Raw genomic sequence first — 13,846 nt, 5'->3', positions numbered from 1 at the left:
AACGTTTCACCAGGCAACGCTCAGGGATCGAGACGTGGCTGCACGATCCGTTACAGCCATGCGGATACGATGCCTGTCATCGCGTCTGCTAGTGACACGAGGCCGTTGGGATCACACACGGCGTTCTGTTACCCTACTGAACCCACCGATTCCATATTCTGCTAACAGTCGTTGGATCTCGACCAACGTGAGCAACAATGTCGCGATACGATAAAGCGCAATCGCGATAGGCTACAATCTGACCTTTATCAAAGTCGGAAACGTGATGGTACGCCTTCCTCCTCCTTACACGATGCATCACAACAACGTTTCACCAGGCAACGCTCAGGGATCGAGACGTGGCTGCACGATCCGTTACAGCCATGCGGATACGATGCCTGTCATCGCGTCTGCTAGTGACACGAGGCCGTTGTGATCACACACGGCGTTCTGTTACCCTACTGAACCCACCGATTCCATATTCTGCTAACAGTCGTTGGATCTCGACCAACGTGAGCAACAATGTCGCGATACGATAAAGCGCAATCGCGATAGGCTACAATCTGACCTTTATCAAAGTCGGAAACGTGATGGTACGCCTTCCTCCTCCTTACACGATGCATCACAACAACGTTTCACCAGGCAACGCTCAGGGATCGAGACGTGGCTGCACGATCCGTTACAGCCATGCGGATACGATGCCTGTCATCGCGTCTGCTAGTGACACGAGGCCGTTGGGATCACACACGGCGTTCTGTTACCCTACTGAACCCACCGATTCCATATTCTGCTAACAGTCGTTGGATCTCGACCAACGTGAGCAACAATGTCGCGATACGATAAAGCGCAATCGCGATAGGCTACAATCTGACCTTTATCAAAGTCGGAAACGTGATGGTACGCCTTCCTCCTCCTTACACGATGCATCACAACAACGTTTCACCAGGCAACGCTCAGGGATCGAGACGTGGCTGCACGATCCGTTACAGCCATGCGGATACGATGCCTGTCATCGCGTCTGCTAGTGACACGAGGCCGTTGGGATCACACACGGCGTTCTGTTACCCTACTGAACCCACCGATTCCATATTCTGCTAACAGTCGTTGGATCTCGACCAACGTGAGCAACAATGTCGCGATACGATAAAGCGCAATCGCGATAGGCTACAATCTGACCTTTATCAAAGTCGGAAACGTGATGGTACGCCTTCCTCCTCCTTACACGATGCATCACAACAACGTTTCACCAGGCAACGCTCAGGGATCGAGACGTGGCTGCACGATCCGTTACAGCCATGCGGATACGATGCCTGTCATCGCGTCTGCTAGTGACACGAGGCCGTTGGGATCACACACGGCGTTCTGTTACCCTACTGAACCCACCGATTCCATATTCTGCTAACAGTCGTTGGATCTCGACCAACGTGAGCAACAATGTCGCGATACGATAAAGCGCAATCGCGATAGGCTACAATCTGACCTTTATCAAAGTCGGAAACGTGATGGTACGCCTTCCTCCTCCTTACACGATGCATCACAACAACGTTTCACCAGGCAACGCTCAGGGATCGAGACGTGGCTGCACGATCCGTTACAGCCATGCGGATACGATGCCTGTCATCGCGTCTGCTAGTGACACGAAGCCGTTGGGATCACACACGGCGTTCTGTTACCCTACTGAACCCACCGATTCCATATTCTGCTAACAGTCGTTGGATCTCGACCAACGTGAGCAACAATGTCGCGATACGATAAAGCGCAATCGCGATAGGCTACAATCTGACCTTTATCAAAGTCGGAAACGTGATGGTACGCCTTCCTCCTCCTTACACGATGCATCACAACAACGTTTCACCAGGCAACGCTCAGGGATCGAGACGTGGCTGCACGATCCGTTACAGCCATGCGGATACGATGCCTGTCATCGCGTCTGCTAGTGACACGAGGCCGTTGGGATCACACACGGCGTTCTGTTACCCTACTGAACCCACCGATTCCATATTCTGCTAACAGTCGTTGGATCTCGACCAACGTGAGCAACAATGTCGCGATACGATAAAGCGCAATCGCGATAGGCTACAATCTGACCTTTATCAAAGTCGGAAACGTGATGGTACGCCTTCCTCCTCCTTACACGATGCATCACAACAACGTTTCACCAGGCAACGCTCAGGGATCGAGACGTGGCTGCACGATCCGTTACAGCCATGCGGATACGATGCCTGTCATCGCGTCTGCTAGTGACACGAGGCCGTTGGGATCACACACGGCGTTCTGTTACCCTACTGAACCCACCGATTCCATATTCTGCTAACAGTCGTTGGATCTCGACCAACGTGAGCAACAATGTCGCGATACGATAAAGCGCAATCGCGATAGGCTACAATCTGACCTTTATCAAAGTCGGAAACGTGATGGTACGCCTTCCTCCTCCTTACACGATGCATCACAACAACGTTTCACCAGGCAACGCTCAGGGATCGAGACGTGGCTGCACGATCCGTTACAGCCATGCGGATACGATGCCTGTCATCGCGTCTGCTAGTGACACGAGGCCGTTGGGATCACACACGGCGTTCTGTTACCCTACTGAACCCACCGATTCCATATTCTGCTAACAGTCGTTGGATCTCGACCAACGTGAGCAACAATGTCGCGATACGATAAAGCGCAATCGCGATAGGCTACAATCTGACCTTTATCAAAGTCGGAAACGTGATGGTACGCCTTCCTCCTCCTTACACGATGCATCACAACAACGTTTCACCAGGCAACGCTCAGGGATCGAGACGTGGCTGCACGATCCGTTACAGCCATGCGGATACGATGCCTGTCATCGCGTCTGCTAGTGACACGAGGCCGTTGGGATCACACACGGCGTTCTGTTACCCTACTGAACCCACCGATTCCATATTCTGCTAACAGTCGTTGGATCTCGACCAACGTGAGCAACAATGTCGCGATACGATAAAGCGCAATCGCGATAGGCTACAATCTGACCTTTATCAAAGTCGGAAACGTGATGGTACGCCTTCCTCCTCCTTACACGATGCATCACAACAACGTTTCACCAGGCAACGCTCAGGGATCGAGACGTGGCTGCACGATCCGTTACAGCCATGCGGATACGATGCCTGTCATCGCGTCTGCTAGTGACACGAGGCCGTTGGGATCCAGCACGGCGTTCTGTTACCCTACTGAACCCACCGATTCCATATTCTGCTAACAGTCGTTGGATCTCGACCAACGTGAGCAACAATGTCGCGATACGATAAAGCGCAATCGCGATAGGCTACAATCTGACCTTTATCAAAGTCGGAAACGTGATGGTACGCCTTCCTCCTCCTTACACGATGCATCACAACAACGTTTCACCAGGCAACGCTCAGGGATCGAGACGTGGCTGCACGATCCGTTACAGCCATGCGGATACGATGCCTGTCATCGCGTCTGCTAGTGACACGAGGCCGTTGGGATCACACACGGCGTTCTGTTACCCTACTGAACCCACCGATTCCATATTCTGCTAACAGTCGTTGGATCTCGACCAACGTGAGCAACAATGTCGCGATACGATAAAGCGCAATCGCGATAGGCTACAATCTGACCTTTATCAAAGTCGGAAACGTGATGGTACGCCTTCCTCCTCCTTACACGATGCATCACAACAACGTTTCACCAGGCAACGCTCAGGGATCGAGACGTGGCTGCACGATCCGTTACAGCCATGCGGATACGATGCCTGTCATCGCGTCTGCTAGTGACACGAGGCCGTTGGGATCACACACGGCGTTCTGTTACCCTACTGAACCCACCGATTCCATATTCTGCTAACAGTCGTTGGATCTCGACCAACGTGAGCAACAATGTCGCGATACGATAAAGCGCAATCGCGATAGGCTACAATCTGACCTTTATCAAAGTCGGAAACGTGATGGTACGCCTTCCTCCTCCTTACACGATGCATCACAACAACGTTTCACCAGGCAACGCTCAGGGATCGAGACGTGGCTGCACGATCCGTTACAGCCATGCGGATACGATGCCTGTCATCGCGTCTGCTAGTGACACGAGGCCGTTGGGATCCAGCACGGCGTTCTGTTACCCTACTGAACCCACCGATTCCATATTCTGCTAACAGTCGTTGGATCTCGACCAACGTGAGCAACAATGTCGCGATACGATAAAGCGCAATCGCGATAGGCTACAATCTGACCTTTATCAAAGTCGGAAACGTGATGGTACGCCTTCCTCCTCCTTACACGATGCATCACAACAACGTTTCACCAGGCAACGCTCAGGGATCGAGACGTGGCTGCACGATCCGTTACAGCCATGCGGATACGATGCCTGTCATCGCGTCTGCTAGTGACACGAGGCCGTTGGGATCACACACGGCGTTCTGTTACCCTACTGAACCCACCGATTCCATATTCTGCTAACAGTCGTTGGATCTCGACCAACGTGAGCAACAATGTCGCGATACGATAAAGCGCAATCGCGATAGGCTACAATCTGACCTTTATCAAAGTCGGAAACGTGATGGTACGCCTTCCTCCTCCTTACACGATGCATCACAACAACGTTTCACCAGGCAACGCTCAGGGATCGAGACGTGGCTGCACGATCCGTTACAGCCATGCGGATACGATGCCTGTCATCGCGTCTGCTAGTGACACGAGGCCGTTGGGATCACACACGGCGTTCTGTTACCCTACTGAACCCACCGATTCCATATTCTGCTAACAGTCGTTGGATCTCGACCAACGTGAGCAACAATGTCGCGATACGATAAAGCGCAATCGCGATAGGCTACAATCTGACCTTTATCAAAGTCGGAAACGTGATGGTACGCCTTCCTCCTCCTTACACGATGCATCACAACAACGTTTCACCAGGCAACGCTCAGGGATCGAGACGTGGCTGCACGATCCGTTACAGCCATGCGGATACGATGCCTGTCATCGCGTCTGCTAGTGACACGAGGCCGTTGGGATCACACACGGCGTTCTGTTACCCTACTGAACCCACCGATTCCATATTCTGCTAACAGTCGTTGGATCTCGACCAACGTGAGCAACAATGTCGCGATACGATAAAGCGCAATCGCGATAGGCTACAATCTGACCTTTATCAAAGTCGGAAACGTGATGGTACGCCTTCCTCCTCCTTACACGATGCATCACAACAACGTTTCACCAGGCAACGCTCAGGGATCGAGACGTGGCTGCACGATCCGTTACAGCCATGCGGATACGATGCCTGTCATCGCGTCTGCTAGTGACACGAGGCCGTTGGGATCCAGCACGGCGTTCTGTTACCCTACTGAACCCACCGATTCCATATTCTGCTAACAGTCGTTGGATCTCGACCAACGTGAGCAACAATGTCGCGATACGATAAAGCGCAATCGCGATAGGCTACAATCTGACCTTTATCAAAGTCGGAAACGTGATGGTACGCCTTCCTCCTCCTTACACGATGCATCACAACAACGTTTCACCAGGCAACGCTCAGGGATCGAGACGTGGCTGCACGATCCGTTACAGCCATGCGGATACGATGCCTGTCATCGCGTCTGCTAGTGACACGAGGCCGTTGGGATCCAGCACGGCGTTCTGTTACCCTACTGAACCAACAGATTCCATATTCTGCTAACAGTCGTTGGATCTCGACCAACGTGAGCAACAATGTCGCGATACGATAAAGCACAATCGCGATAGGCTACAATCTGACCTTTATCAAAGTCGGAAACGTGATGGTACGCCTTCCTCCTCCTTACACGATGCATCACAACAACGTTTCACCAGGCAACGCTCAGGGATCGAGACGTGGCTGCACGATCCGTTACAGCCATGCGGATACGATGCCTGTCATCGCGTCTGCTAGTGACACGAGGCCGTTGGGATCACACACGGCGTTCTGTTACCCTACTGAACCCACCGATTCCATATTCTGCTAACAGTCGTTGGATCTCGACCAACGTGAGCAACAATGTCGCGATACGATAAAGCGCAATCGCGATAGGCTACAATCTGACCTTTATCAAAGTCGGAAACGTGATGGTACGCCTTCCTCCTCCTTACACGATGCATCACAACAACGTTTCACCAGGCAACGCTCAGGGATCGAGACGTGGCTGCACGATCCGTTACAGCCATGCGGATACGATGCCTGTCATCGCGTCTGCTAGTGACACGAGGCCGTTGGGATCACACACGGCGTTCTGTTACCCTACTGAACCCACCGATTCCATATTCTGCTAACAGTCGTTGGATCTCGACCAACGCGGGCAGCAATGTCGCGATACGATAAAGCGCAATCGCGATAGGCTACAATCTGACCTTTATCAAAGTCGGAAACGTGATGGTACACCTTCCTCCTCCTTACACGATGCATCACAACGACGTTTCACCAGGCAACGCTCAGGGATCGAGACGTGGCTGCACGATCCGTTACAGCCATGCGGATACGATGCCTGTCATCGCGTCTGCTAGTGACACGAGGCCGTTGGGATCCAGCACGGCGTTCTGTTACCCTACTGAACCCACCGATTCCATATTCTGCTAACAGTCGTTGGATCTCGACCAACGTGAGCAACAATGTCGCGATACGATAAAGCGCAATCGCGATAGGCTACAATCTGACCTTTATCAAAGTCGGAAACGTGATGGTACGCCTTCCTCCTCCTTACACGATGCATCACAACAACGTTTCACCAGGCAACGCTCAGGGATCGAGACGTGGCTGCACGATCCGTTACAGCCATGCGGATACGATGCCTGTCATCGCGTCTGCTAGTGACACGAGGCCGTTGGGATCACACACGGCGTTCTGTTACCCTACTGAACCCACCGATTCCATATTCTGCTAACAGTCGTTGGATCTCGACCAACGTGAGCAACAATGTCGCGATACGATAAAGCGCAATCGCGATAGGCTACAATCTGACCTTTATCAAAGTCGGAAACGTGATGGTACGCCTTCCTCCTCCTTACACGATGCATCACAACAACGTTTCACCAGGCAACGCTCAGGGATCGAGACGTGGCTGCACGATCCGTTACAGCCATGCGGATACGATGCCTGTCATCGCGTCTGCTAGTGACACGAGGCCGTTGGGATCACACACGGCGTTCTGTTACCCTACTGAACCCACCGATTCCATATTCTGCTAACAGTCGTTGGATCTCGACCAACGTGAGCAACAATGTCGCGATACGATAAAGCGCAATCGCGATAGGCTACAATCTGACCTTTATCAAAGTCGGAAACGTGATGGTACGCCTTCCTCCTCCTTACACGATGCATCACAACAACGTTTCACCAGGCAACGCTCAGGGATCGAGACGTGGCTGCACGATCCGTTACAGCCATGCGGATACGATGCCTGTCATCGCGTCTGCTAGTGACACGAGGCCGTTGGGATCACACACGGCGTTCTGTTACCCTACTGAACCCACCGATTCCATATTCTGCTAACAGTCGTTGGATCTCGACCAACGTGAGCAACAATGTCGCGATACGATAAAGCGCAATCGCGATAGGCTACAATCTGACCTTTATCAAAGTCGGAAACGTGATGGTACGCCTTCCTCCTCCTTACACGATGCATCACAACAACGTTTCACCAGGCAACGCTCAGGGATCGAGACGTGGCTGCACGATCCGTTACAGCCATGCGGATACGATGCCTGTCATCGCGTCTGCTAGTGACACGAGGCCGTTGGGATCACACACGGCGTTCTGTTACCCTACTGAACCCACCGATTCCATATTCTGCTAACAGTCGTTGGATCTCGACCAACGTGAGCAACAATGTCGCGATACGATAAAGCGCAATCGCGATAGGCTACAATCTGACCTTTATCAAAGTCGGAAACGTGATGGTACGCCTTCCTCCTCCTTACACGATGCATCACAACAACGTTTCACCAGGCAACGCTCAGGGATCGAGACGTGGCTGCACGATCCGTTACAGCCATGCGGATACGATGCCTGTCATCGCGTCTGCTAGTGACACGAGGCCGTTGGGATCACACACGGCGTTCTGTTACCCTACTGAACCCACCGATTCCATATTCTGCTAACAGTCGTTGGATCTCGACCAACGTGAGCAACAATGTCGCGATACGATAAAGCGCAATCGCGATAGGCTACAATCTGACCTTTATCAAAGTCGGAAACGTGATGGTACGCCTTCCTCCTCCTTACACGATGCATCACAACAACGTTTCACCAGGCAACGCTCAGGGATCGAGACGTGGCTGCACGATCCGTTACAGCCATGCGGATACGATGCCTGTCATCGCGTCTGCTAGTGACACGAGGCCGTTGGGATCCAGCACGGCGTTCTGTTACCCTACTGAACCCACCGATTCCATATTCTGCTAACAGTCGTTGGATCTCGACCAACGTGAGCAACAATGTCGCGATACGATAAAGCGCAATCGCGATAGGCTACAATCTGACCTTTATCAAAGTCGGAAACGTGATGGTACGCCTTCCTCCTCCTTACACGATGCATCACAACAACGTTTCACCAGGCAACGCTCAGGGATCGAGACGTGGCTGCACGATCCGTTACAGCCATGCGGATACGATGCCTGTCATCGCGTCTGCTAGTGACACGAGGCCGTTGTGATCACACACGGCGTTCTGTTACCCTACTGAACCCACCGATTCCATATTCTGCTAACAGTCGTTGGATCTCGACCAACGTGAGCAACAATGTCGCGATACGATAAAGCGCAATCGCGATAGGCTACAATCTGACCTTTATCAAAGTCGGAAACGTGATGGTACGCCTTCCTCCTCCTTACACGATGCATCACAACAACGTTTCACCAGGCAACGCTCAGGGATCGAGACGTGGCTGCACGATCCGTTACAGCCATGCGGATACGATGCCTGTCATCGCGTCTGCTAGTGACACGAGGCCGTTGGGATCACACACGGCGTTCTGTTACCCTACTGAACCCACCGATTCCATATTCTGCTAACAGTCGTTGGATCTCGACCAACGTGAGCAACAATGTCGCGATACGATAAAGCGCAATCGCGATAGGCTACAATCTGACCTTTATCAAAGTCGGAAACGTGATGGTACGCCTTCCTCCTCCTTACACGATGCATCACAACAACGTTTCACCAGGCAACGCTCAGGGATCGAGACGTGGCTGCACGATCCGTTACAGCCATGCGGATACGATGCCTGTCATCGCGTCTGCTAGTGACACGAGGCCGTTGGGATCACACACGGCGTTCTGTTACCCTACTGAACCCACCGATTCCATATTCTGCTAACAGTCGTTGGATCTCGACCAACGTGAGCAACAATGTCGCGATACGATAAAGCGCAATCGCGATAGGCTACAATCTGACCTTTATCAAAGTCGGAAACGTGATGGTACGCCTTCCTCCTCCTTACACGATGCATCACAACAACGTTTCACCAGGCAACGCTCAGGGATCGAGACGTGGCTGCACGATCCGTTACAGCCATGCGGATACGATGCCTGTCATCGCGTCTGCTAGTGACACGAGGCCGTTGGGATCACACACGGCGTTCTGTTACCCTACTGAACCCACCGATTCCATATTCTGCTAACAGTCGTTGGATCTCGACCAACGTGAGCAACAATGTCGCGATACGATAAAGCGCAATCGCGATAGGCTACAATCTGACCTTTATCAAAGTCGGAAACGTGATGGTACGCCTTCCTCCTCCTTACACGATGCATCACAACAACGTTTCACCAGGCAACGCTCAGGGATCGAGACGTGGCTGCACGATCCGTTACAGCCATGCGGATACGATGCCTGTCATCGCGTCTGCTAGTGACACGAAGCCGTTGGGATCACACACGGCGTTCTGTTACCCTACTGAACCCACCGATTCCATATTCTGCTAACAGTCGTTGGATCTCGACCAACGTGAGCAACAATGTCGCGATACGATAAAGCGCAATCGCGATAGGCTACAATCTGACCTTTATCAAAGTCGGAAACGTGATGGTACGCCTTCCTCCTCCTTACACGATGCATCACAACAACGTTTCACCAGGCAACGCTCAGGGATCGAGACGTGGCTGCACGATCCGTTACAGCCATGCGGATACGATGCCTGTCATCGCGTCTGCTAGTGACACGAGGCCGTTGGGATCACACACGGCGTTCTGTTACCCTACTGAACCCACCGATTCCATATTCTGCTAACAGTCGTTGGATCTCGACCAACGTGAGCAACAATGTCGCGATACGATAAAGCGCAATCGCGATAGGCTACAATCTGACCTTTATCAAAGTCGGAAACGTGATGGTACGCCTTCCTCCTCCTTACACGATGCATCACAACAACGTTTCACCAGGCAACGCTCAGGGATCGAGACGTGGCTGCACGATCCGTTACAGCCATGCGGATACGATGCCTGTCATCGCGTCTGCTAGTGACACGAGGCCGTTGGGATCACACACGGCGTTCTGTTACCCTACTGAACCCACCGATTCCATATTCTGCTAACAGTCGTTGGATCTCGACCAACGTGAGCAACAATGTCGCGATACGATAAAGCGCAATCGCGATAGGCTACAATCTGACCTTTATCAAAGTCGGAAACGTGATGGTACGCCTTCCTCCTCCTTACACGATGCATCACAACAACGTTTCACCAGGCAACGCTCAGGGATCGAGACGTGGCTGCACGATCCGTTACAGCCATGCGGATACGATGCCTGTCATCGCGTCTGCTAGTGACACGAGGCCGTTGGGATCACACACGGCGTTCTGTTACCCTACTGAACCCACCGATTCCATATTCTGCTAACAGTCGTTGGATCTCGACCAACGTGAGCAACAATGTCGCGATACGATAAAGCGCAATCGCGATAGGCTACAATCTGACCTTTATCAAAGTCGGAAACGTGATGGTACGCCTTCCTCCTCCTTACACGATGCATCACAACAACGTTTCACCAGGCAACGCTCAGGGATCGAGACGTGGCTGCACGATCCGTTACAGCCATGCGGATACGATGCCTGTCATCGCGTCTGCTAGTGACACGAGGCCGTTGGGATCACACACGGCGTTCTGTTACCCTACTGAACCCACCGATTCCATATTCTGCTAACAGTCGTTGGATCTCGACCAACGTGAGCAACAATGTCGCGATACGATAAAGCGCAATCGCGATAGGCTACAATCTGACCTTTATCAAAGTCGGAAACGTGATGGTACGCCTTCCTCCTCCTTACACGATGCATCACAACAACGTTTCACCAGGCAACGCTCAGGGATCGAGACGTGGCTGCACGATCCGTTACAGCCATGCGGATACGATGCCTGTCATCGCGTCTGCTAGTGACACGAGGCCGTTGGGATCCAGCACGGCGTTCTGTTACCCTACTGAACCCACCGATTCCATATTCTGCTAACAGTCGTTGGATCTCGACCAACGTGAGCAACAATGTCGCGATACGATAAAGCGCAATCGCGATAGGCTACAATCTGACCTTTATCAAAGTCGGAAACGTGATGGTACGCCTTCCTCCTCCTTACACGATGCATCACAACAACGTTTCACCAGGCAACGCTCAGGGATCGAGACGTGGCTGCACGATCCGTTACAGCCATGCGGATACGATGCCTGTCATCGCGTCTGCTAGTGACACGAGGCCGTTGGGATCACACACGGCGTTCTGTTACCCTACTGAACCCACCGATTCCATATTCTGCTAACAGTCGTTGGATCTCGACCAACGTGAGCAACAATGTCGCGATACGATAAAGCGCAATCGCGATAGGCTACAATCTGACCTTTATCAAAGTCGGAAACGTGATGGTACGCCTTCCTCCTCCTTACACGATGCATCACAACAACGTTTCACCAGGCAACGCTCAGGGATCGAGACGTGGCTGCACGATCCGTTACAGCCATGCGGATACGATGCCTGTCATCGCGTCTGCTAGTGACACGAGGCCGTTGGGATCACACACGGCGTTCTGTTACCCTACTGAACCCACCGATTCCATATTCTGCTAACAGTCGTTGGATCTCGACCAACGTGAGCAACAATGTCGCGATACGATAAAGCGCAATCGCGATAGGCTACAATCTGACCTTTATCAAAGTCGGAAACGTGATGGTACGCCTTCCTCCTCCTTACACGATGCATCACAACAACGTTTCACCAGGCAACGCTCAGGGATCGAGACGTGGCTGCACGATCCGTTACAGCCATGCGGATACGATGCCTGTCATCGCGTCTGCTAGTGACACGAGGCCGTTGGGATCCAGCACGGCGTTCTGTTACCCTACTGAACCCACCGATTCCATATTCTGCTAACAGTCGTTGGATCTCGACCAACGTGAGCAACAATGTCGCGATACGATAAAGCGCAATCGCGATAGGCTACAATCTGACCTTTATCAAAGTCGGAAACGTGATGGTACGCCTTCCTCCTCCTTACACGATGCATCACAACAACGTTTCACCAGGCAACGCTCAGGGATCGAGACGTGGCTGCACGATCCGTTACAGCCATGCGGATACGATGCCTGTCATCGCGTCTGCTAGTGACACGAGGCCGTTGGGATCACACACGGCGTTCTGTTACCCTACTGAACCCACCGATTCCATATTCTGCTAACAGTCGTTGGATCTCGACCAACGTGAGCAACAATGTCGCGATACGATAAAGCGCAATCGCGATAGGCTACAATCTGACCTTTATCAAAGTCGGAAACGTGATGGTACGCCTTCCTCCTCCTTACACGATGCATCACAACAACGTTTCACCAGGCAACGCTCAGGGATCGAGACGTGGCTGCACGATCCGTTACAGCCATGCGGATACGATGCCTGTCATCGCGTCTGCTAGTGACACGAGGCCGTTGGGATCACACACGGCGTTCTGTTACCCTACTGAACCCACCGATTCCATATTCTGCTAACAGTCGTTGGATCTCGACCAACGTGAGCAACAATGTCGCGATACGATAAAGCGCAATCGCGATAGGCTACAATCTGACCTTTATCAAAGTCGGAAACGTGATGGTACGCCTTCCTCCTCCTTACACGATGCATCACAACAACGTTTCACCAGGCAACGCTCAGGGATCGAGACGTGGCTGCACGATCCGTTACAGCCATGCGGATACGATGCCTGTCATCGCGTCTGCTAGTGACACGAGGCCGTTGGGATCACACACGGCGTTCTGTTACCCTACTGAACCCACCGATTCCATATTCTGCTAACAGTCGTTGGATCTCGACCAACGTGAGCAACAATGTCGCGATACGATAAAGCGCAATCGCGATAGGCTACAATCTGACCTTTATCAAAGTCGGAAACGTGATGGTACGCCTTCCTCCTCCTTACACGATGCATCACAACAACGTTTCACCAGGCAACGCTCAGGGATCGAGACGTGGCTGCACGATCCGTTACAGCCATGCGGATACGATGCCTGTCATCGCGTCTGCTAGTGACACGAGGCCGTTGGGATCCAGCACGGCGTTCTGTTACCCTACTGAACCCACCGATTCCATATTCTGCTAACAGTCGTTGGATCTCGACCAACGTGAGCAACAATGTCGCGATACGATAAAGCGCAATCGCGATAGGCTACAATCTGACCTTTATCAAAGTCGGAAACGTGATGGTACGCCTTCCTCCTCCTTACACGATGCATCACAACAACGTTTCACCAGGCAACGCTCAGGGATCGAGACGTGGCTGCACGATCCGTTACAGCCATGCGGATACGATGCCTGTCATCGCGTCTGCTAGTGACACGAGGCCGTTGGGATCACACACGGCGTTCTGTTACCCTACTGAACCCACCGATTCCATATTCTGCTAAC

At 52.4% G+C, this 13,846-nt stretch overlaps 1 protein-coding gene across 1 annotated transcript in view; it reads left to right on the top strand.

Annotated features, from left to right (window-relative positions):
- LOC126292291 (potassium voltage-gated channel protein eag) overlaps positions 1-13,846 on the top strand; it is a 1,528,023-nt gene that overhangs the window by 555,542 nt on the left and 958,635 nt on the right. The gene's annotated exons all lie outside the window — the stretch shown is intronic.

The sequence above is a fragment of the Schistocerca gregaria genome, chromosome 9 (assembly GCF_023897955.1).
Source record: "Schistocerca gregaria isolate iqSchGreg1 chromosome 9, iqSchGreg1.2, whole genome shotgun sequence".
In the NCBI taxonomy this organism is placed as follows: Eukaryota; Metazoa; Arthropoda; class Insecta; order Orthoptera; family Acrididae; genus Schistocerca; species Schistocerca gregaria.
This window is presented reverse-complemented; position numbering and strand designations above follow the sequence as displayed.